Below are 22,780 nucleotides of genomic sequence, written 5' to 3' on the forward strand. Positions count from 1 at the left end.
CTATGTGTATTCAGCTTTTAAAAATAAATTGGTAACAAATTTTTCATACATACTTAAGTATGAAAAACATTGGTCTTATTGCTGAATAAAATGTAAAAATAAGTACAGAACAATGTGTTTTGCTTTTCCTAACTCATGCAAAAAAAGCAGTTAAAGAATTAAAATAGTAAGCTGTGGACTAGTAAGAAATCCAATAGGAGGCAATTACTTTTCAGGTCACGAACTTCAACTGGTTCTTTGTCAAGCACAGTACCATAGTGTTTGGCTGGGATTTTTTTTTTTTAATCATTTTGAAAACAGGTTGTCACTTAACTCGATAACTATAATATTAACAACAGAAGGTAGGCAAGACATAGCCTGTTATCTCTCTAAAGTACAAGAGAGTACTCAGTTGTCAAAAGAATTTTTATATTAATGAACTGGAGGTACAGAGATGGAGTAGAACACCACCACAAGGTAAAGCACAGTATGAGTTTAGAGACTTTTACAAATGCCTAAATATATCTTTTGGATGGCATTTCTGCAGGGAGAAAGGATGCGTAGAAAGTAAAATTCAACACTTTTAAGAATGTTTTTGTAACAGCGCACTTGGAATGCAAGACAATGATCAATTGATAAAAATGTGACTTCTGTTTTTGCTACTGAAACCCAGTCTGGAGTAAGAGGCCCACCTCTACAGATGTGTTATGCTTGCAAATTTATCAATTTTCAGAAGTAACATATTTCTCTCTCTTACACTTCCACTGGTTGACCCTTTTCCCAGAAGCCTTAAAACTTGTACAGATTTTCCCTTAACAATGGCTCGAAGAAGCCAGAAAAAATTACAATCAAGGTAAAGTTTGATTGGTTCAACAGACAAACCTATTCCCCCTCCCAGCCAACTCCACTCTTCTAACTTTTCAGACACACCTAAGGCTTACAATAAAATGTGTTACAGTATTTCCTTTCACCTTGATTCCCAGTTGTGGACTGGTGTACATCTCCCCAATCTGTCAGCCTCGTAGTGCCTTCACACCACTGGGAGTTCTCCACTTCCTTTTTAGCAGTGAAGAAGGAAAACCACTGTGCTTCACCGTGAAGATCACTAGAATCACATCGCCTTCCCTTCTGTTTCGATTTGGTCACAGACTTACCACCACAAAAGGGCATATCACACTAACCTTTTATTTGCCGATTTCTACATACTATGCTATACAAACAAACTATTCTTGCCAAATAAGCTTATCATCAGAGACTAATCTAGAAAAGTGAAATCTGAGACTGCAGATATATAGGACCAGGCTATGCCTTTGTACAGCACCCATTCCCTCCCCTCCACAAACATGTCAGCACAGAAAATTCTGAAGGTTTCCCTGTTGAGGAGTTCCCTCAATTTTTCAGTGAATAGTGAGGGGTAGTTCCTTCACGGAAAAAGCATATTTATTATGTGTCCTGCAGAATCCCTGATTCTCTGAGACCCAATGGAATTCAGAATCATTGGTACAAAGGTCGTGTGTCCTTCTGCCATTACCCCAGCTCTCTGATAGCAAAACTCCAACTGATTTCAGGGACTCTGCAGGCTGCTGATGTTGTGGTAAAAAGTACACAGCATAAGGTAGGTGCCACAGAACAGTTAAATATAACTACAGGCTATCTTAATTTGTCCACAGATACTTTATACTATTCCCCTCTACCTTACCCACACATCCAGATCCCAGACTCTGCTAATGATTCCACTGATGAGTCCAGGAGGAAGACAGAAAGCTGCCACATGGGAAGAGGACAATGTGCACGTAGCTCATTAATACATGAGGTGACCCATGGTATATATATTTCATGGGGCAAATTCTGCTCTCCACAGAAGACAATGTGGAGTCTCTGGATTTACATCTATGTGTGTGCAGCTAGGAAGCTATGGTGAAAAATTCACTCTTTTGAATATGCAATATGTTAAACTGTTGTTCACTTTGGCAAATACTGAAACTGGTTTTAAAATGCACTAACTTCAATTACTACGCTTTATTCTAAAATGTCTATTCCATCTCCCAGACAAGCCTAAACAACTCAAAAATACAAGTTTTTACAGACCGCTACACCTGTATACTCAGCTATCTCTGGCACCCTGCAGAATAATATAGAAAAGGCAGAAGTACATAAATATTTCTGTTTTGTATTGAGAAAAAAACTGATGATATAGTCTCATCATATGGTGATGTAACACTTTTTCCATTCCACTAGTATCTCTGGAGCATGAGAAACAGAAGCTACCAAAGTTAGACATTTCTAAGTCAGCAGATCCAGCTAACCTGCCTGCACAAGTTTTAAAAGATCTGGCTGAAGAGCTATCTGGACCATTAATGTTGATTTTCAATAATTTCTGGAGCACTGGGGAAGCTCCAGAGGACTGAAAGAAAGCTAATGTACCATTTTTAAAAATGGGTAAACGGGATGACCTGAGTAATTAAGTCCTGTCAGCCTGATGTTGATTCCCAGAAAGATAATGGAGGGACTGATGCAGGGCTCAATCAATAAAGAATTAAAGGAGGGTAATGTAATTAATGCCAATCAACATGGGTTTATGGAAAACAAAGCCTGCCAAACTAGCTCAATATTTTTTTTGATAGATGACAAATTTGGTTGATAAAGGTGACAGTGTTGATGGAATATTCACAGACTTCTGTAAGGCATTTGAGCTGGTACATTTTGATTAAAAAACTAATACAATATAAAATTAACATGGTACACATTAAATGGATTAAAAATTAGCTGATAGGTTTGAAAATGTAATTGTCATCAGAGAATCTTCATCTCATAGGTGGTTTTGCAGTGGGGTCCCACAGGAATTGGCCCTATGCTATTTAACATTTATGTCATTTTATATCAGGGGTGGGCAAACTTTTTGGCCACAGGGCCGCATCGGGTTTCGGAAATTGTATGGAGGGCCTGTTAGGGGAGGCTGTGTCCCCAAACAGCCAGGTGTGGCCCAGCCCCTGCCCCCTATCCCCTGCCCTGTTTCTCGCCCCCTGATGCCCCCCGCCCCGGGACTCCTGCCCCATCCAACTCCCGATGTTCCCTGATGGCCCCCCTGAGACTGCTGCCCCATTCACCCCCCCCTGCTCCCTGTCCCCTGACCACCCCCGGAATCCTCATCCCTGACTGCCCCCTGCTGCCCCATCCAACCCCTCCTCCTTCCTGACTGCCCCCGGGACTCCTGCCCCTACTCAACCCCCCCACTTCCCGCCCCGCCCCCTACCCACACCCCCACCCCCTGAACACCCTGCCCCCTGAACTCCCCTGCCCTCTATCCAACCCCCCCACTCCATGCCCCCTTACCGCACTGCCTAGAGCACCGGTGGCTGGCGGCACTACAGCCGCGCCGCCCGTCTGGAGCCAGCCACGTACCACGCATTTCAGAGCTCCGAGTCAGGCCGCAGCTCTGCAGCTGCACTGCCCCAGGAGCTCGCAGCCCCGCCGTCCAGAGCATTGCGCCAGCGGCGCAGTGAGCTGAGGCTGTGGGGGAGAGGCCGGGGAGGCTAGCCTCATGCACCATAATCCCATCTGGTAATATCATTGACCTTGCAGTACCAAGTCTTTCCTGGTACATGAATTGCCTTGTCCCAAAGCATGAAGATTTCATGTCATAAGCAAATATCCGTTGTAAACTACACCTGAAATGAATTTCAGCTAAAATGCTCGGCGGTAAAATACTAATGTGTTAATCCACTGAACCACTCTTTTACAGTCCCTTTATGTTTTCTTAGACTGATAATATAATGGAATAAAAGCACAGGTTCCTCCTCATGCTATATTACAGCAGTATGAGCCTTTTGTGAAATATGAATCCACGACCTTGCTCAGTAAGAAGAATCCTAACAAACAAGAACTAAAAAGAGAAGCGTCTTGCTAGGACCAATTAAGACCTCGCTAGTTCAAAGCATTCATATTGGGCAAGATTCAACTCTGTGCAGAGGGCCAGGACAAAATATGGTTTAAGTGGGATTCTCTGCAAAGGAATAAATATGTTCCATTAAACACAACTATTACTGAAGATAAAAATAGTTACAAAGTTTTATGTGTGTTTTTTTTATTATACAAAAGAGCACAGTGACTACAAAAAAAGCTCAGAGCTAAATGACAACTCATGTTTTCTTTTCAATTTCTGAAGTCTTCCATCTGAACCTTTAAACAATTAGATCTGCTAAAATCAAGAGAGAGACTGCTTGATGTTGTTTAATCATCAAATATGGGATGCAGCATTTACAGATGTCTCAGGGGAACCCTAACTTTATGCGTAATTTTTAAATGTTATTTAAATTAAAGAGAATGTAAAAACTCTAACAGAATCAGAAAGTTACATGCAATTTATTTAAATCTAATCCCAACTAGTAGATATGCTTGTCAGATACAATCCTTATCTACTGTGTAACCAAAGATTTCTAGATACATGTGTAGCTTTAAAAACAACGAGATACATCTAATACTGTTTTTAATGCTTTCAAGTTTCACTCAGAACAAAGACTCTCCTCTAAATCCAGTCTAGAGTCTCAAGTGTGCCCAGGAGTCTAAACACACATATTTTACACATCCTGCCTGTCCCCTCAACACGTAGATTATAACGACAATGACTCTCTTAAGATCACTGACATGCTCACACTTCTCAACAAATTAGTTTACCTGTTCAACCACCTTTTCTCATGAACCCCATTACTGCTGAGTTTGGCCCACAGGAATTAAGTCTAAGGGCCTGTTTGTATTAGACAAGGTACACTGGTATTACAATCAATTTGCACCAGTTTAACTAGATTGATTTATTTTCATTGGTGCAACTTCGGTGTTGTTTAACATCCTTATTAATGACCTAGATGTAGGAATAGAGAGCATACTGATCAATTTTGCAGATGACAAAAAAGCTGGGGGGGGGGGAGGGGGAAGGGGTTTTGTAAAAACTTTGGAGGATAGAACTAAAATTCAAAGGGATCTTGATAAATTGGAGAACTGAGCTATAGACAGCAAAATGAAATTCAACAAATACAAATGTAAGGTGCTACTCTTAAGGAAGAAAAATGTAATGCACAAATTATAGAATGGGGAGATAACTGGCTTGACAGCAGCACTGCTGAAAAGGATCTGGGAGCTCTGATGATCACAACCTCAACAATATAATGCTGTTGCAAAGAAAGCAAATGCAAATTTGGGTTGCATTAACAGTCATGAGTCATGCAAGTCGTGAGAGGTGATAGTACCGCTCTACTCGGTGCTGGTTAGGCCTCAGCAAGAGTACTGTATCCAGTTTTGGTTACTGCCATATAGAATGGATGTAGAGAAACTGGAGGCGAACAACAAGGATGATCAAAGGAATGGAAGGCAAGCCATATGAGCGAAGTCTGAAGGAACTCGGTATGTTTAGTTTGGAAAAGAGGAGATTAAGGGAGGACATGATAGCAGTCTTCAAATACCTGAAAGGCTGCCATAAAAAAGATGGAGAAAAGTTGTTCTCTTTTGCCACAGAGGGCAGGAAAATAGTCAATGGGTTCAAACAACAGTACAGCAGATTTTAGGGCTGTCAATCAGTTAACTCAGCGATTAATTCAAAACAAATTAATCACAATTAATAGCAGTTTTGATCGAACTGTTAGTACTAATTGTTAACTTTTCTTGAATTTCCATTCTTCTGCAACACCCAAGAAACACTCTACACGTTTCAGCGTATTGTCTCTTTTCAGTATGCGTTACTATTAAAGCAAACGACTGCGGTGTCCATGCAGCATCAATCAGGTGTGCAGTGACTCCAAGATCGCTGTGATTGAAATCATCTTTGTTAAACACAGGAGGCCAGAACTGCACCCAGTATTTCAGATGAGGTCTCACCAGTGCCTTGTACAATGGTAATAACATTTCCCTGTCTCTACTAGAAATACCTCGCCTGATGCATCCTAGGATTGAATTCGCCTTTTTCACAGCTGCATCCTATTGGCAGCTTGTAGTCATCAACCAATCCAAGCAGGTCTTACTCCTCTGTCACTTCCAACTGATCTTTCACTTTGCAGTAGGTCTGTCAATTAAAGATTAATTCACAGCATGATTAACATGTTAATTTCTTTAACATGTTAATCACACTCCATAAGCAATGGGGGCTGGAGCCCCGTGCCCCGAGCAGGTCTAAGGGCTGGAGATCCAAGGGTGGGCTGAAGCACCGAGCCAGCAGGGGAGCTGAAGGTCAGAGCTCCACAGGGGACTGAAGGCCGGAGCCCCCTGGCCCAAGGGGGACTGAAGCATGGAGACCCAAGTGGGGATGAAGCCCTGAGCCCCAGAAGGAGCAGGGGAGCTGAAGATCGGAGCTCCGCAGGGGGCGGGGGAGCTGAAGGTCAGAGCCCATGTCCCGAGGGGGACTGAAAGCCAGAACCCCTGCCCCGAGGGGGGCTCAAGCCAGGGAATCACAATTTTTTGTAGTGGGGGAGGGGGGTCACTATTTTTTTTTAAGTCCAAATGGAATCACCAGCACAAAAAGTTTGAGAAACACTGCTCTAAATTTTTACATTGTTTTATTTGAGTGCAGTTATGTAAAAAAAATTCTACATTTGTAAATTACACTTTCATGATAAAGAGATTGCACGACAGTACTTGTATGAGGTGAATTGAAATAGTTTCTTTTGTTTATCTTTTTTACAGTGCAAATATTTGAAACCAAAAATAATATAAAGTGAGCACTGTACACTTGGTATTCTTTGTTGTAATTGTAACCAATATATCTGAAAATGTAGAAAATATTCAAAAGATTTAAATAAATGGCATTCTATTCTTAACAGTGCGATTAAAACTGCAATTAATCATGATTATTTTTTTAATTGCTTGACAGCCCCAGCAGATTTAGATTAAATCTCAGGAAAAATTCCCAAACTGTAAGAACAGCAGGACAATGGAACAAACTGCCCAGGGAAGTCTCGGAATCTCCTTCATTGAAGGTTTTCAAAAAGAGGCTGGACAGCCATCTGTCTTGGACGGTTTAGATACAATAAACCCCGCATGTTAGCAGGGGGATTAGACTAGTGACCCTTGCTGTCCATTCTAGCCCTAGGGTTCTTGGATTCTCTAATATGGACCAGGCTGAAGTTGGAGTAGCATACATACACACACAGTACTCCAAAGAGCCCCCTGTAGCAAGAGAAACAACAGAGGTATGCAAGATGATGTTAAAGTAGGTCACAACATTTTATTCCTTTTTCCAGCTCATCAGAGTATATGTCACATTTCTAGTGCAGACATGCCCTAAATAGGTGTAAATCAGCTTATGTTAGGTCGACTTACAATCACCACAGTAATTATTGCGGTGGTTGTATGTTCATACTACCCTCCTTCTGCTGGTGGTGCACATCCTCACCAGAAGTGCTTCCACTGACTTAAGAGGGAGAGTGTGGGGGGAAGGGGTGGCTGAGAGCCCAGGCTCTCAGCTCCACAGGCAGCTCCCTGTTCGCAGCCTGGCTGCGCCCTGGGCTCTCAGCTCCCTGCCACCAGGAGCCCAGCTGCCGCCTAAGCTCTTGGTTCCCTGCTGCAGGCGGAAGCCTTGTTGCGAACTCCGTACCTGGAGTCCAGGCAGCTCCCCGTAGTTTCCAAGCAGCCACCAGGCATCTCAGCCAAAGATATCAGTGATGTTGCAGCAATTCATAGAACTTACAACCTACAGTATATACTCGTTCATAAGCCGAATTTTTTTAGTAAAAAAGGGAAGCATCAGAGAAGGGGGTCAGCTTATGAATGGGTATAGAGTGGGGAGAGGTGGGACACAGCCCCTCCCCCAACAGGGGGCAAGGAGAGGCAGCACAGCCAGCAGAGCCAGAAGGGAAGAGGCGGGGCCAGAGTCTTTCTTTTTCTCTCTCTCCCGCCAGCCTTTGCAGCAGCTGCAGCTCCAGGGCTGGCAGGCTGTGGCCGTGCTCCCCAGCCTGCTGGAGCAGCTCTGTCCAGGCCAGAGACATCCTCCCCTGGCCCTCCCCAGGTAAGGTGGGAAGGGATGGGATGGGGAGAGTGTGGGGAGTCCCAGGCTAGGGGTGAGGCGGAGAGGGGTTACACAGGGAGGGATCATGTGGGGAGGTCCTGGGTTAGCGGTGGGGTCATGTGGGGCGTGGTCACAGGGGTTACTCCCCGACCCCCAGCTTCTCCCCTCCAAAAATTTTCCCCACCAGTTGCTGTCCCGGCATGTCACGATAAGCTGCTGGCGGGCCAGGACATTTTGTTTACTTAGGTTTACCTCCGTGCCTGCGGATGCTCGAGGTAAACAAACCGTCTCAGCACAGCAGCGGCTTATCCTGATGGGCCAGGAGCCAAAGTTTGCCAACCCCTGAATTATAGGGTCGGCTTATGAATGGGTCATAAAAATTTGCCATTTTTACTTATCCATCTTGGGGAGGGGGGTCAGCTTATAAACCAGGGGTCTCAAAGTCCCGGCTTGCAGGGCATCTGCGGCCTGGGAACCTCCCCACTGTGGCCCGCGGAGGAGAGACGCATGCAGCCACGCGGCTGGCTCTGTCTGCTGCAGGCACCGCCTCCCGCAGTTCCCATTGGCTAGGGGAGAGGGACAGAGATACCATCACGAGTCTCTGGGCAGAGTCAGCCATGGAGGCAGCATCATTAGTTGCCAGGCAAAATCAGACATGGAGAACATAACATAAGAATGGCCATACTGGGTCAGACCAAAGGACAATCCAGCCCAGTATCCTGTCTGCCGACAGCAGCCAACACCAAGTGCCCCAGAGGGGGTAATGATCAAGTGATCTCTCTGCTGCCATCCATCTCCACCCTCTGACAAACAGAGGCTAGGGACACCATTCCCTACCCATCCTGGCTAATAGCTATTAATGGACTTAACCTCCATGAATTTATCCGGTTCTCTTTTAAACCCTGTTATAGTCCACAACCTCCTCAGGCAAGGAGTTCCACAGGCTGACTGTGCGCTGCGTGAAGAAGAACTTCCTTCTATTTGTTTTAAACCTGCTACCCATTAATTTCAGTTGGTGGCCCCTAGTTCTTATATTATGGGAACAAGTAAATACCTTTTCCTTATTCACTTTCTCCACACCACTCATGATTTTATAGACCTCTATCAGATCCCCGCTCAGTCTCCTCTTTTCCAAGCTGAAAAGTCATAGCCTCTTTAATCTCTCCTCATATGGGACCCGTTCCAAACCCCTAATCATTTTAGTTGCCCTTTTCTGAACCTTTTCTAATGCCAGTACATCTTTTTTGAGATGAGGGGACCACATCTGTACGCAGTATTCAAGATGTGGGCATACCGTGGATTTATATAAGGTCAATAAGATATTCTCTGTCTTATTCTCTATCCCTTTCTTAATGATTCCTAACATCCCGTTTGCTTTTTTGACTGCCGCTGCACACTGCGTGGACATCTTCGGAGAACTATCCACGATGCCTCCAAGATCTTTTCCTAATTTGTTGTAGCTAAATTAGCCCCCATTATATTGTATGTATAGTTGGGGTTATTTTTTCCAGTGTGCATTACTTTACATTTATCCACATTAAATTTCATTTGCCATTTTGTTGCCCAATCACTTAGTTTTGTGAGATCTTTTTGAAGTTCTTCACAGTCTGCTTTGGTCTTAACTATCTTGAGCAGTTTAGTATCGTCTGCAAACTTTGCCACCTCACTGCTTACCCCTTTCTCCAGATCATTTATGAATAAGTTGAATAGGATTGGTCCTAGGACTGACCCTTGGGGAACACCACTGGCAGCATCATTAGTTGCCGGGCAGAGTCAGCCATGGAGGCAGCGTCACTTTTTTCCACAATGAATATAAACAAGTCAAAATACTGAACACAACTAGGTGATACACGCTTTGCTGCAATCCTGAAGGCTTCAACTGCTCAGTCACTGAGGCCAAACATCAACAAACTGACAGAACTGAAGCACTGCCAGGTGTCTGGCAAACACTAAAAACTCTCTGGCAAGTGAAGAATTGTATAAAGTTGTACGACAGTTTTATTATTCCTAAGAAATTCGAAATAAAAAATACAATATAAACGTTTTCTTTTCTGAACACCATCTTCAGGACATTATTGGCCTGCTGGGAGGTTTTGAGGACTGGCACTGGCCGTAAGGTAAACTGAGTTTGAGACCCCTGGTATAAACGAACCAGTTTATGATCGAGTATATACGGTCATTAAAATTTTCAACATCATCTTTAATTTTTTCTGTGTAATCAATCACTAGCTTTATTAACATAGACATTTTAGACTAAGATTAAGAGAATAGTAGAACTGCTTTGCCATTTTAGCTCTTAGAATATTAGAGATGGGGGAGTTAAGTTTTAACCAAGATCCTAACTGAAAAACAAGTATCCTACATTATGTTGCATGTAGACTACTTATTTTAATGAAACCAAAAATTAATTTCTTCATCAACCCAGCTGTGCTATTCCTTGGATATTGAGACAAGACATATGAGGCTGCACATGCAGGAAATTACAGCTAGCTCCTGAAGTTACCCCATAATTTGATTTGTGAAGGGATATTTCTTTTGGTGAGATTTACTTAATAGCTACATCCTGACTCCTGTTCATTTTTTTCAGCAACTCCCTTCTGATACGGTAAGTCTAGGTTTTATGGCCTTACTGCCACTTAAAACTAGCTGCTAGAATAAGTCCAAAACTAAAGGGCAAGAAATCCAACATATAATTCCATGGACCTCAAAACCCCCACAAAATCCTCAAAAAGCATCTATCAAAGTGATTTCAATCCAATGATTCAGTACAAAGTCAAAAGATGTAAGTTGTTCTAATCCAATGCTTTCAGCTTCTTAAAACCCAGCCTCCACTGCTAGTTGCTAGGGCCCAGCTGACACGTTCTTCAAAGAACGGAAGCAAGAGAGCTCAGCAATGCCTAGCGACAGGGCTCTTCAGAGGTTTTCAAACTGACAGCTGTTTGCTTTGGGTTTATATACTACAAAAACAACTCAGGAGGTGAATAACAAACGGCACCATGTTCCAGTCCAGGAGTTTTTATTACAATGAGTTTAGCTCTGGGCAAGTTGCCAAAATCAGCACATTTTGACAGGAAATTCACTGACTATGTATTTTTTCTTCAGTAGTATGCAGGATTTATGCTACTCCTGAGCAAGATACATAGAACACCTATGGCTGTATATAGCACAATTTTATCATCTCATCAAAAACTAACTTTTTTTAATTTATGAAGAGATTGCCCAACATGATTTTACCTCTCTGCAAAGTAATGAAATAGACTGGTTTCATTCCTCTGTATAATCCCCCAAATTAATTTAAAGTACATTTAACAGGTTGTGTACCTCATCGGTATCTTTTCACTGTCAAACTCCTGTTCTGGGATTATGTAGAACTGCATCAGAAGGTGGACAATGTACTGATGCCAGTGGCAAAATACTTTTCAGAGAAGGCTATTAGCAAGAGTATAGTTATTTCTTAGGAAGCAATTGCTTGTTTCTATTCATTTTCATCAGTGTCATAACATTAAAACTAGATATCTAGTCAAATGCATATAACTTCACATACTTTATTGTCATTTTAACAAATTACTCTGTGAAAAAAATGTGTTCTAACTTTAAATTTTCTGGTACAAATCCCTACAATGGTACTGGCAAAAGTGAAGAAAAAGCTGCTGCTTAAAGAATGACAAAGATTAAAGGAATGCATAATAAAGCAGAAATAGTTTGCTTGTAGGGTCCAATCCTGCTCTCCATTATGTGAGACTTACAAATCTTGAAAACTCATGTAAGCACACATACATCAGCTCGAACAGCAGCAATTTTTTTAAGATGCTCAGGAACACAAACCACGCAGAGGGCAAGATGGAGCTGTTAAAGGATGCTGAAAGTACCTTTACCTTTAAATGTAAGCCAGGGCCAGGGCCAGGGCCCAGCTTCCATACCTTTAAAGTGTGGGCAGCTTGCCCAATGTGCAAGAAATTAACAAGTCTCAGAATGTGGAGACATTTTTATAGCTGCTCTGATCAACTGAATTTCAAACTGAGCTGCTCCTTTCAGAGTAGTTTGAGAATCCTGCCACTGATGCCACCTGTTCTCTCCCCACTGCCTATATCCAGTTCCTCCCCTCCCAGCGCTGCATTTCTGAAGACGAAGAAACAGCCAAGTCAAGCAGAACAAGCACTCGTGAATCAGCCAAAGCACCACAAACTCCAGCATGAACAACCCTCCGCATAGTGCGCTGAACATGAATTCAGGAAGTAAGGAGGAATGGAATTTCGCCGGAAGAGAAGGAATTCTCTCCAGACGCTGCTGTCTGCGTTATGCTACCACTTCTCCTGACTCTGCCTGGCTTATGTATAACTACACTTGCTTGTTTCCTTGAGCCACCACCCTAAGCACTGAATTGTGGAAAGGGGACAAATGCAGGTGGCAACTCATGTTATTTGCAGTACTTTCTTCATAGAAGCAAGGAAGAAACAGACAATTACAAAAATACCTTTCTGCATCCCCCCATGCACCCTCCAGCTCAGCCAGTGCCCCTCCCAACTCTGTCAGTGCACCTCAACCACCCTACACTCCAACCAGAGGTGAAAGTAAGCCGGTCTGGTCCAGCGTACCGGTAAGAAAAGCCAACCATACCGGCGGAGCCACTGATGGGAGAGGGGCAGCTGCACTGGGGCCCGGCAATTTAAAAGGACCGGGGGCTCTGGCAGAGATTTAAAGGGCCCAGAACTCTGGTACTGGAGCAGTAGCAGTGGCCGGGAGCCCTGGGCCCTTTAAATCACCACCAGAGCCCTGGGTGGCACAGGGCAGGCAGCGCTGAAGGGCTGGCTGGTGGAGTTTGTCCCCCACACCTGGCCCTTCCATCCAAGACCTCGCCCCCCCACCCAAGGCCCTGCCCCTTCTGGGGGGCCCAGAGCCCCGCTTCCCTCTCCCCACACCTTGCCAAGGACCCCAGCCACCTTGTGTATCAGTAAGTCCCTAAATTACTTTCACCCCGACTCCAACCCCCCAACAACTCCAGTGCATCGCAAGCACCCTGCAGCCACAGCTGTGCTAGTGAACCCCAACCCCCTGCACCTCGCAGCTCTGCCAGTGGCCCAGTGGACCTCAACTCTCCTTCACCCTGAGCTCTGCCAGTGCCTCCCAACCAACCTGCACCCCAACACTATTCCACTGTACCATAGTTGCCATTCACTCCAAGCATTGGATGTAAGTCGGGTTACAGGTCCAATTAGTGTCTTTACCATTGGGGGCTAGGGTGACCAGGTGTCCGCTTTTGGACTGGAACACCCAGTCGAAAAGGAATCCTGATGGCTCCGGTCAGCACCACTGACCAGGCCGTTGAACATCCAGTTCGTGGTGCTGCAGCGGAGCTTGCAGGCTCCCTGCTAGTGCCACGGCTCCCGGGTCCAGAAGCAGCCGGCATGTCCGGCTCCTCGCCTTACGGGCTGCCAGGGCGGGTCCTCATGCTGCTTCCCCCCACCCCCTGCCCCCAGGTGCAGCTCCCATTGGCTGGGTCAGGACAGGGGAGGAGCTAGCGCCACTCACAATCACTCAGCAGATGGCTGTTGAGGGGTCGCATGGAGCATGCCTCTCCCGCTGCTGCCCGGCCCCCTTCTCCTCACCTTCCTCCTGTGGCTGGGCTCGAGCTGCGGCGCGTGCCCTGCTGTGAACCATGGTCTGTTGCCCCCTCATTCCCGTCACTGCATCCCCTACCCATCCCAACCCGGAGTTGGAGATATGTGTATCCCCATCCCCGAGTGCTGGGAATGGGGCTGCACCCCATCCCGCTATTACTGAATCCCTCCCTGTCCCACCCCCCGCCCCTCCTCACCGCATCCTTCCCCATCCCACCCCCCGCCCATCCCATCTCATCCTGCCCCCCACACCTACCCATCCCAACCCTGTACCCCTTACAGCACTCTCCCACCCATCCTCTCCACCTTCCAGAGCCACCACCCCCCGTCCCTCACCCCCCACACCCTGAGCCCCATTCTCCTCCATACACTGCTGCATTCCCATTATATCCCTATATACCCCTATGCCCCGCCCATCCTCCTGCACCTCTAGCCTTCTCCTCCCCCTGCATCCCCATCCACCCCACATACCTCCCACACCCTCCTCTCTCTTTCATTGCCCCCTCTCACCCCAACCCTGCTCTCGTCCTTGGCCTCTTTCCCTCCCAGTCCTCCACCCCCACAACCCCCCACCCCCACCCCAGCATCTTTTCCCCTCCAGTCCATCTCCTCCCTTCCCAGTTGGGTGATTTAGGCAGCCCCTGGAAAAGTGTATGAAAAAGTGTCTCTGTATAAGCAAATGTGTGCATGCATGCATTGTATGAGACTCCGTGTCTTTGTGTAGGGAGGTGCGTGTACTGCCACATGTGTGTATACCTGTGTGAGTAAAATTTGCAGCCTAACTCTGACTTTTATTCCTTTTGCTGGCTTGCGCACAAAAAAATTGACATAAAATGTGTGTGTATTCATTTCATAACAAGTTTTTAAAAGAGAAGGGAACTCTAAAAGAAATGTTTTTTTTTCTTAAAAAGTGAATGCTGTTGATTAGTAATTGCAGAAGAGCCAATGCATCATACATTTCTCCCCACCTTTGTCTAGCTACGTTATAAACTCTTTGTTGCAGACTCTCTCTTTTTATGTGCATGTCCAGCACCTACCACCCTGGAGCCCTGATCTTAGTTGGGGTCTCTAGGCACTAAACAACAATTGTAATAATAAATAATGAGGAAGTATATGTGTTAGGGCATGCTAGATGTGTACACATGAATACACGTGTTATCTGCATGTTGTGTGGGAGTCTGTTTTTACAGATTTATTTTTATAGGTATCTGGACAGGTGTGCATTTCTGTGGTTGTGCTCTGTGGATCTGTATTTGGGCTTCGGGAGTGGGCCTTTAATGGACCCATTGCAGCTGTGATAATGTGTGGTCCTAATTCCACAATAAAATTACAATAACTTTAGTGAACAAAAAACATGGAGCTGGTTACGAAAAATGGGAAGGGGGAGGAAAAGAATCATGAAAACCTTTGGAAATGTCATTTGTTTAAAAATCACCCTTTTTGACTATTTTGCTGCCAGGTCTCGCGTCCTGTAACAAATAAAACCTGAACTTAGCATAATACATCTGTCAAAACAATAAATATGTCTGTTTGGGCACATGAGAGAGGGTGGGGGAGAGCAAGCAATAGAAGGAGGGGAGATGGAGTGGGCGGGGGACAGGGCCTCAGGCAGGGGTGGGGCGGGACAGTGGGCAGGGCAAGGGTGTTCGGTTTTCTGGAATTCAAAAGTTAGCAACCCTATTGGGGGCAGGTGCATTGAATACTTAATACACTGAATGCATCTGAAGTGTATCCAAATAGTTCCTACTGCTATCAGAGCCCCAGAGAAACAGAGGGAAGGCAGCATAGACAACGGTTTTTCCTTTTTGTCCTTTAATAAAGTAGATGGAACCCTGTGGGTGAGAGCGAATGGGTTGTAAAAGGAGATGAAGAGCTTGAGCATTTCAGCAACTCTAGTGCTGGCAAAGTAAAGGTATGTGTGTTAATGGGGAATACTGGGGCACTGCTGAAAGAGAGCAGAGTTTAGGCTGCATGGACAAACTTAAATGTACATTTCCTGGTTTTCAGAAGTTTGAGTTGCTCAATTCAATGTTCTGCAAGGGGACAATACACCACCAACCAACCAACCTTAACTCTATGTTAACTTATTTTGTCATTGAATTTATCATGAAAGCAAATACCATCTGTGACGCTGGCAAACCAGGTGCCAGCTCTGGTCAGAACCCCAGACCAATTCACTTGTGTTTTAGTGTTGATCAAAATATCAAATGTTTAAGTGTGTATTTAAATGTTTAAAACTAGCGGAATGTTACTTGTATTGTTCTCACGTATCTGTTCCTGTTATAATGTAATAGCAAAATTTACATTGTGTATACCCAAGTAACTAAATAAACCATCAAAGAAATTTTGTGAAATACCAATTAAGGACTTAAGCAGATTTTAATAGAAAATACTAATTTCAATGCAAGTGGCCATTATGTAAGATGGTTGCAATTCCTCACTCATCATAATGAAGGGAAAAGTCCACGTGGTTAGAGACACTGTCAGCTTGCTTTCTGTGTGAAGATATTATAAATATAGATTCAAAGAAAGGTCCTTCATCTCTGAACTGTTTGGATTCCAACAGGGCAGAATAACTGCATGAGAAGATGGAGATCCCCAGAGCTATTCTGGGTAGCCCTGAGAGACTTTAGGGAAACTGGCAGATTACAACATCTCTGCTACTATTTGTAATTACAGACTGTGATTTACCTGTACATATGCTTTACCTGCTTTAACTCTCAGTAACTCATTCTTTTTTCTTAGCTAATAAACCTATAGTTACTTAACTATAGAATTGGCTGCCAGCGTTGTCTCTGGTTTAAGATCTGGCTACCAATTGATCTGGGGTAAGTGATTGGTCTCTTGGGACTGGGAGAAATCTCATGTGGTGTGATTTTTGGTTTAAGTGACCTTTTATCAAAAAGTTCAGTTTGTCTGGGTAGCAAGATAGATTGGAGAGGCTAAGGGGACTGTCTGTGACTCCATGGTAAGACTGGTACAGTGATCCAGGAGTTCACATTTGGTACTGGCTAGGTGAAATCTAATTATAGAATACACCACCAGTTTGGGGTGACTGCCCTGTTTTCTGACCGCCTGCCCTGAGACAGGCACTCACAGTTGTGAGCCACTCCAGACAGCGTGACACCACCTTCTACTCAAACAATAACTTTCAGACGCAATCATTGTTCAGCTAGGTCAAACTACCCAACTCTGAAGGTTTATTTTGTTTTACATTTGTGGTAATCATCATAAAATTTAAGAAAAGGTGTCATGATAGACCCCTCACAGAGGATGATAAAATGGCAACCTGAGTAATCAACCTTAGGAGAACACTACAGTGGATTACTGTTTAGTACTTGTTGCATTATTATGCAATACATGGCATTCACAGATCCTGTCACAAAAAATGTAGCATTGTAAAATCTTTAAGAAAATGTAGCTGTTGTACTGACTAAAAGCTACATTTTTTACAACTATCTTAGCATATAAAATTAATTAACTCAGTTATTTTACATCAAAACTAAGACACTATGGAAAGTTTATTAATAAACAGGTTGTCTACAAAAAAAATTGTTTAAAACTAACAAATTTTACAATACCAAATGTTCCCTTTCAACATCTAGAAGTGTTTTTGAAAAATGAGAGGCTTTTTAAACAAATTTTACAAGACATTTTGCTCCTTCATGAATGATCGATCAAAATGAGCTTTTAAAGAAAGTTTATGCTTAAAAGAGCATTTCAACTTTTGAGCTTAACCATAGCAGCAATTCATACTGCCAATACAATATGCAAGAAATATGTTAAGAGCTAGCTGTAGGCTACTTCCACCCAAAACATTGCTATAAAATATTAAACTCCATGCACACCTGTCAAGTTTTCTATTTAAAGCTGCAAAATTATTAGCTACTAACATGAAACATTTTACATGCTGCTCACCATGAACACAAAAACAACGAATTGTGCCATTCAAAATCAAGGTAAGTCTATCCAGACTCCTACTGCAAGTCTGTAATGAAAATTGTAATTAAAATGCTAAACCCTGGATTCCAAGCTATTCTCAAAATCACTTTTGAAACATCAATACATCTATTGTACCATTTATTTCTCTCCATAGAGAAATTATTCACCAGCCACTGTGCAATTTATTTTTTTTAAAATTACATAGGATAAAACTCCACTTAATTTTTCTTCATATGTTGCTCCATCATTCTGTGTACATAGTGCAGACAGCAAAATTTGTTGAAAAACACCAGAAAAATAACTAAACTGAATTAAAAATAAAAACAAATACAGGTTAAGTTAGCATACTTATGTTAATTCACTACACTATTTTCAAATTAGTTAATCTTTTTCCTGGTTAAATTCTTCATATAAAGTACCATAAAAGCACCCATAATGAATCATATATTAAGTGCATGTACAAAGCATAACTCTGATTATTAATATTATGGGTGAGATTTTTCAAAAGCCTTCAGTGTTGGCCTAATTTTTCTCCCACTGAAGTCTGTTGTAAACCTCCTATTTACTCCAATGGAAGCGAAGTTAAGTCAACACTGAGTGCTTTTGAAAATCCCTCCTGTGCACCTAAGTAGACTAGAACCCCATACTTCTCTACAGCCAGGTCTCTAGTGGAAAGCACGTTAAGTCTCCGCACACACCCTCATCTATGCATAGTTTGCAGTTTGTCCAGCAGAACAAACTCATTGTGTCACAAGATTATGAACAATCACACTGTTGAAGGAGAAATAATTTCTAGCAGCCTCAGGTTTCCAGATATTTTAATGCCCTACTTGCAAGATACAGGACTTTTGTGATGCAAACAAGTTGTATGTGATTGCTTCATGTTTATCATAAGTTTGTCTCAGGCAATTAAAATGAAGAAAAAATAGAAAGGAAATACATTCATTATATGCTACACATAATGCACTCAGGACCTGAACTTGCTCCAGCATAAAACTCCCATAGCCATTGCATAGAAGATAGTTCATAACAGAACATTTTAAGACTCATGAATGGACAGGGAGGGGGAATTATATTATACCAAAAGGAATTTAGCATATTGCTTGGGAGATTAATCTCATTTAAATCCTGATATTACCTGGGTTTTATCGGTTCAATGAAAATCAGAAGGCACCGCAACGCTAAGATATGGAAGGCCTTATTTCAATTGTGGACGTATTATGTATCGAGAAGAGGGAAAAAGTAATTTTGCTCTGATTCGAACACATGGTCCAATTCCCACTGAATTTGAATGGAGTCTCTCTATTGATTTTAATGGAAGCTAGATGGGGTTCAAGCCACAGCGTAGAAAAGATTAAGAAAAGGTAACTTTGTCTATTTCTGAAGTTGAATAAATAAGCTCAGGAAAAAGGGGAAAACTTGAAGGCATAGTAAGAAAAGTCTGGTGGATTTAAACATGGTGTGCACAGAAAAATGTGTTGTTCAGAAAGATTTAATTGCTGCTTCTCTTTTCCAGATGACAGCTATTTCATTGTTCCCTAGAGTTCCTTACGAAGGAGAGGAGGACTACAGGTCAACCAGTAAGAACTAAGGGATTCAATATCCAGAACTGGAGCATTTTTATAATCCCAAATGTGTTAATTTATGACCAAAGTTTAACTAAATCACAAAATAGCTAACAACGCATACTTTCCATAAAAATACTATGATCAGCTGTCACTGTATTGCACTTAACATCTATTACATAACAGACAGCATCTTAATTGAAATTACATCAAGTTTAATTAATTCTTTAAAATATATTGTTTAATTCAATAAATTAAATATTAATTAAACTCACAGTGCTTGATGGCTCCATATTATCTGGACATTGCTGCTTTTCTTTAATTTGTGATGGTAATTGAGGTACCATGTTTAAAATGCATTCATTTAATTTCACAATTTTCAGTTCAGTATACGAGCAAGAAAGTTAACAGAACCTCTTAACTTTGTCCTCAGATAATCAATCCAAGATGTAAATTGAAGCAATGCACTAATAGTTAATTTTAAATAAATGCCTTGAGCTTCGCCCTCAGTCTGAATTGGGCAGCGGCAGACAGTAGAGCGCTAACTCACATTTCATTAATGTTATTGCTTAATTATAACCTTATTTGAAAGAAATGGAACATAAAGAGAAACCAACATGTAATTACTGAGCCTGAGAAACAGAGACCATAAAAAGTGCTTCATGCTAGTAACTCCAGCTACTCTTCATGCGGGCCATAATTTTGATGTTTATATATATAAACTGTTTACATTCTTTTTCCTCTGGGTTTCACCATGGTATATTTCTACAGTGCCTTTTATTCAGCAAACGTGAATTTTTGTGATATAGGTAAACACCACAATTTTACAGTTTGGAATTTTTACTTAAGTGACTTGCCCAAGGTCATATAGCAATTCAGTGCCAGGAATAGACTTGGACTTCCTTTCCACGTCATGCTTTGTTAATACTTCTCTCTGAACTTGTTAAAACTATTTTGCGTGGGAGCACCTGGGATAGAACAGAAGCTAAAAATGCCATTCAAACAAGACCAGAGAGGCATCTCTTGGAACGGATAAAGCTGGGCATACACAGGGGCATGGAGAGGGTTTTCCTTTCAAACTCCTGAGGATGGATTTTAACCCTAATATATAAAGAAAGAGCCCAAGCAGAAGGCGGTGGCATGGATTCAGGACCGGCTCTAGGCACCGCCAAAGCCAGCACGTGCTTGGGGCGGCACAATTCCAGGGGCGCCATTCCGGCCACCCTTTTTTTTTTTCTCCCCCTGCTTGGGGCAGTTGTGCTCTCAGAGCTTGGGGCAGCAAATATTTTGCTTGGGGTGGCAAAAAACCTAGAGCCGGCCCTGCATGGATTATCCCCTGTGACCCTGAAATCCGGCACAAATGGCAGAGGGGAAGGAGATACAGAGCTTCAAACATTGCCTTCAAGTATCCACCAGGCAAGAGTCTCATGGCTTGCTTTCCATGACAACAGAGATAAGCTATGCTTTGAGAACCATCTCTGCTTCCCCAGCTCTGCCATGGCTTTACCAACTAACCTCTATCACTATTAGAAATGGGCCCAAACTGAAAAGTTTGGATCCAGACACAGAACTCCCCTTTTCCCCTAAAGACAGGGGCTGCTGGGGATCCACAGTTTTGTTTCACATCCATCTCTAATAGATAATACAGTGATAAAGTTACAGCACATGAAAGGAAACCCTCACCGAACTACATAATCTCCCGCACATAGGTAAGTCCAGTGAGTTTCTTGAATGTACTAAAAAGGGGATAGTACAGATGACAGTCCACTCTCTAGCTGTCCCGGGCCTTCTCCCCCTCTTGGTGTGGGAATGGGAAGGCTTCAAGGTCTTCCTGAGCTCACACCAACTTGTGTCATTAGCTCACACCACAGATGGGGGTGGAACAGCAAATTTTAAATCCAAATTTGAAACATCCCAGTTTGTGTGCCTGTGGTTCCAGGGTTGGGGTCTAACAGAGATCAGTATCTCCTCATCACAATATTTCTTTCTCAGCCCTCTCTTTCCTTCTTGCTCATTTCTTCTGAAGTTTTTTCTTCTCTGAAATTCTCAGGATGATCCTTTTGTGCCTGTTTCAGATTTGCACAGTATCAGCAGGGTGTCACACTGGGGATGATGTCATCTTTCCATTATTGCATTTCATGCCCCCGGACCCTGAGGCACAGGCTGGGAGAAGAGGCGGCTCTGGCAGGATCAGCACCAAGCTACACTGACATGTTTTAGCTTTAATAATGACATTTCTTTCCAGAGGTCCCACAGTACATAAAGCATCCATGATCCATGCACAGAAAAAAGTGTGATGGAGAGAAAAGAAAAGGGAGAAAAAAAGAGAAGAGAAAGAAGAAAAAGAATGTGAAAGAAAGAATAACAGCCAGACATTACAGATCATCAGGGAAGCCCATGAGACAGTTCAGAGTCTACCTCACACACACACAGACATCTTACGGAGAAGCGAAGATTGAGGTTCTTTTCTTACTTAGAGCTAAGTTGTGAATCCCTTACTCCCACTGCTGAGCACCCAAATAGAACCACAGACACCAGGAGCGCTGCATGTGTAACAAAGAACTCACCATGGTGAGTAACTTCTTCCCCCAAATGGACAAAAGGCCAGACTGTGACTGATATGTCTTGTGCACATTCGCTATGTCACATTAAGCCCAGCATGTGACACCCTTTCTGTGGCTGAGTAGTGAGTCAACAGCATGTGGTATATGAATGACATTACTCGCTGAGTAAAGTACTACTCAAGGTGAATAAGGGTGGCACAATCCCTCGTTTCCAAGACATGAACAGAAATTAACCTCCGTTTTGCTATCAAATGTTATCATCTTATCTACAGAGAGACCAGTATTAAGTACACTCTAATCTCAGGTTTCAGCCAATTGCCAGAACAGGGGCCAGGAAGAAATCTTTTCTAATTCAAAATTGGCCAGATGAATGGTTTCTTCCCCTTTGTTCCATCTCTCCTTGCTCCTACACCAAAAAACCAAACATATCTCCTGCATTCCAGAACTGTTTTTCAAAAAAAAATATTCTAAAATACTCTCCAGTTCTTACATCCCCATTTTAAAACTCCCAGGTCTTTTCATTTCCTGCTTCTTACCTGCTCACTGCCTGTTCAAATCCTATTTTATTGGAACCTCAGAACATGAATGATGCCCCAGCTGATTAATAACTGCCTTGAAGGAACACTGAATAACCACTGTCCGTTCCCCCGCCCCGCAACTTCACAGTGCAAATCAATAGAATTTCTATCTCAGTAATACCTTGCTATGAGATAGACACATACATGTGGTGGGTTTGGGTGTGTTTTTAACCTTAAAAATAAAAAGCTACAAAGGGAAGGTCATATTCTTCAGAAAACCCTTTCAGCTGCTGGGCTGACTGCCCCTTCTGCCATCAAGAGGGCCTGGGGGTCAGGGCTCAATCTCAAATGTCATAGCACAGAGTACAATTTAGTTCCTATTTCCTCCCAAATAAGAAAAACACCCCACATGTATATGTATATTTTTATCCAGGGAATTTTAGGGACCACTTGCCTTTGGTAAAAGTAAACCCTACCCTTTGCTATGATTTTTAAAAGTAAGCGCCAGGACTCCCTCTGGCAGCAGAAAGAAGCATACAGCCCTGTTATCAAAGAGAACGTTCTTTTTAAGATGCCAGGCATAGGGAATTAGGAGATGGCATCC

At 43.0% G+C, this 22,780-nt stretch overlaps 1 protein-coding gene across 4 annotated transcripts in view; it reads right to left on the bottom strand.

The window, feature by feature from the left end:
- The window catches only part of MACROD2 (mono-ADP ribosylhydrolase 2), a 1,526,954-nt gene that overhangs the window by 1,330,251 nt on the left and 173,923 nt on the right, over positions 1–22,780 (bottom strand). The window lies entirely within an intron of this gene.

This window comes from Natator depressus, chromosome 3 (assembly GCF_965152275.1).
Source record: "Natator depressus isolate rNatDep1 chromosome 3, rNatDep2.hap1, whole genome shotgun sequence".
Lineage (NCBI taxonomy): Eukaryota > Metazoa > Chordata > Testudines > Cheloniidae > Natator > Natator depressus.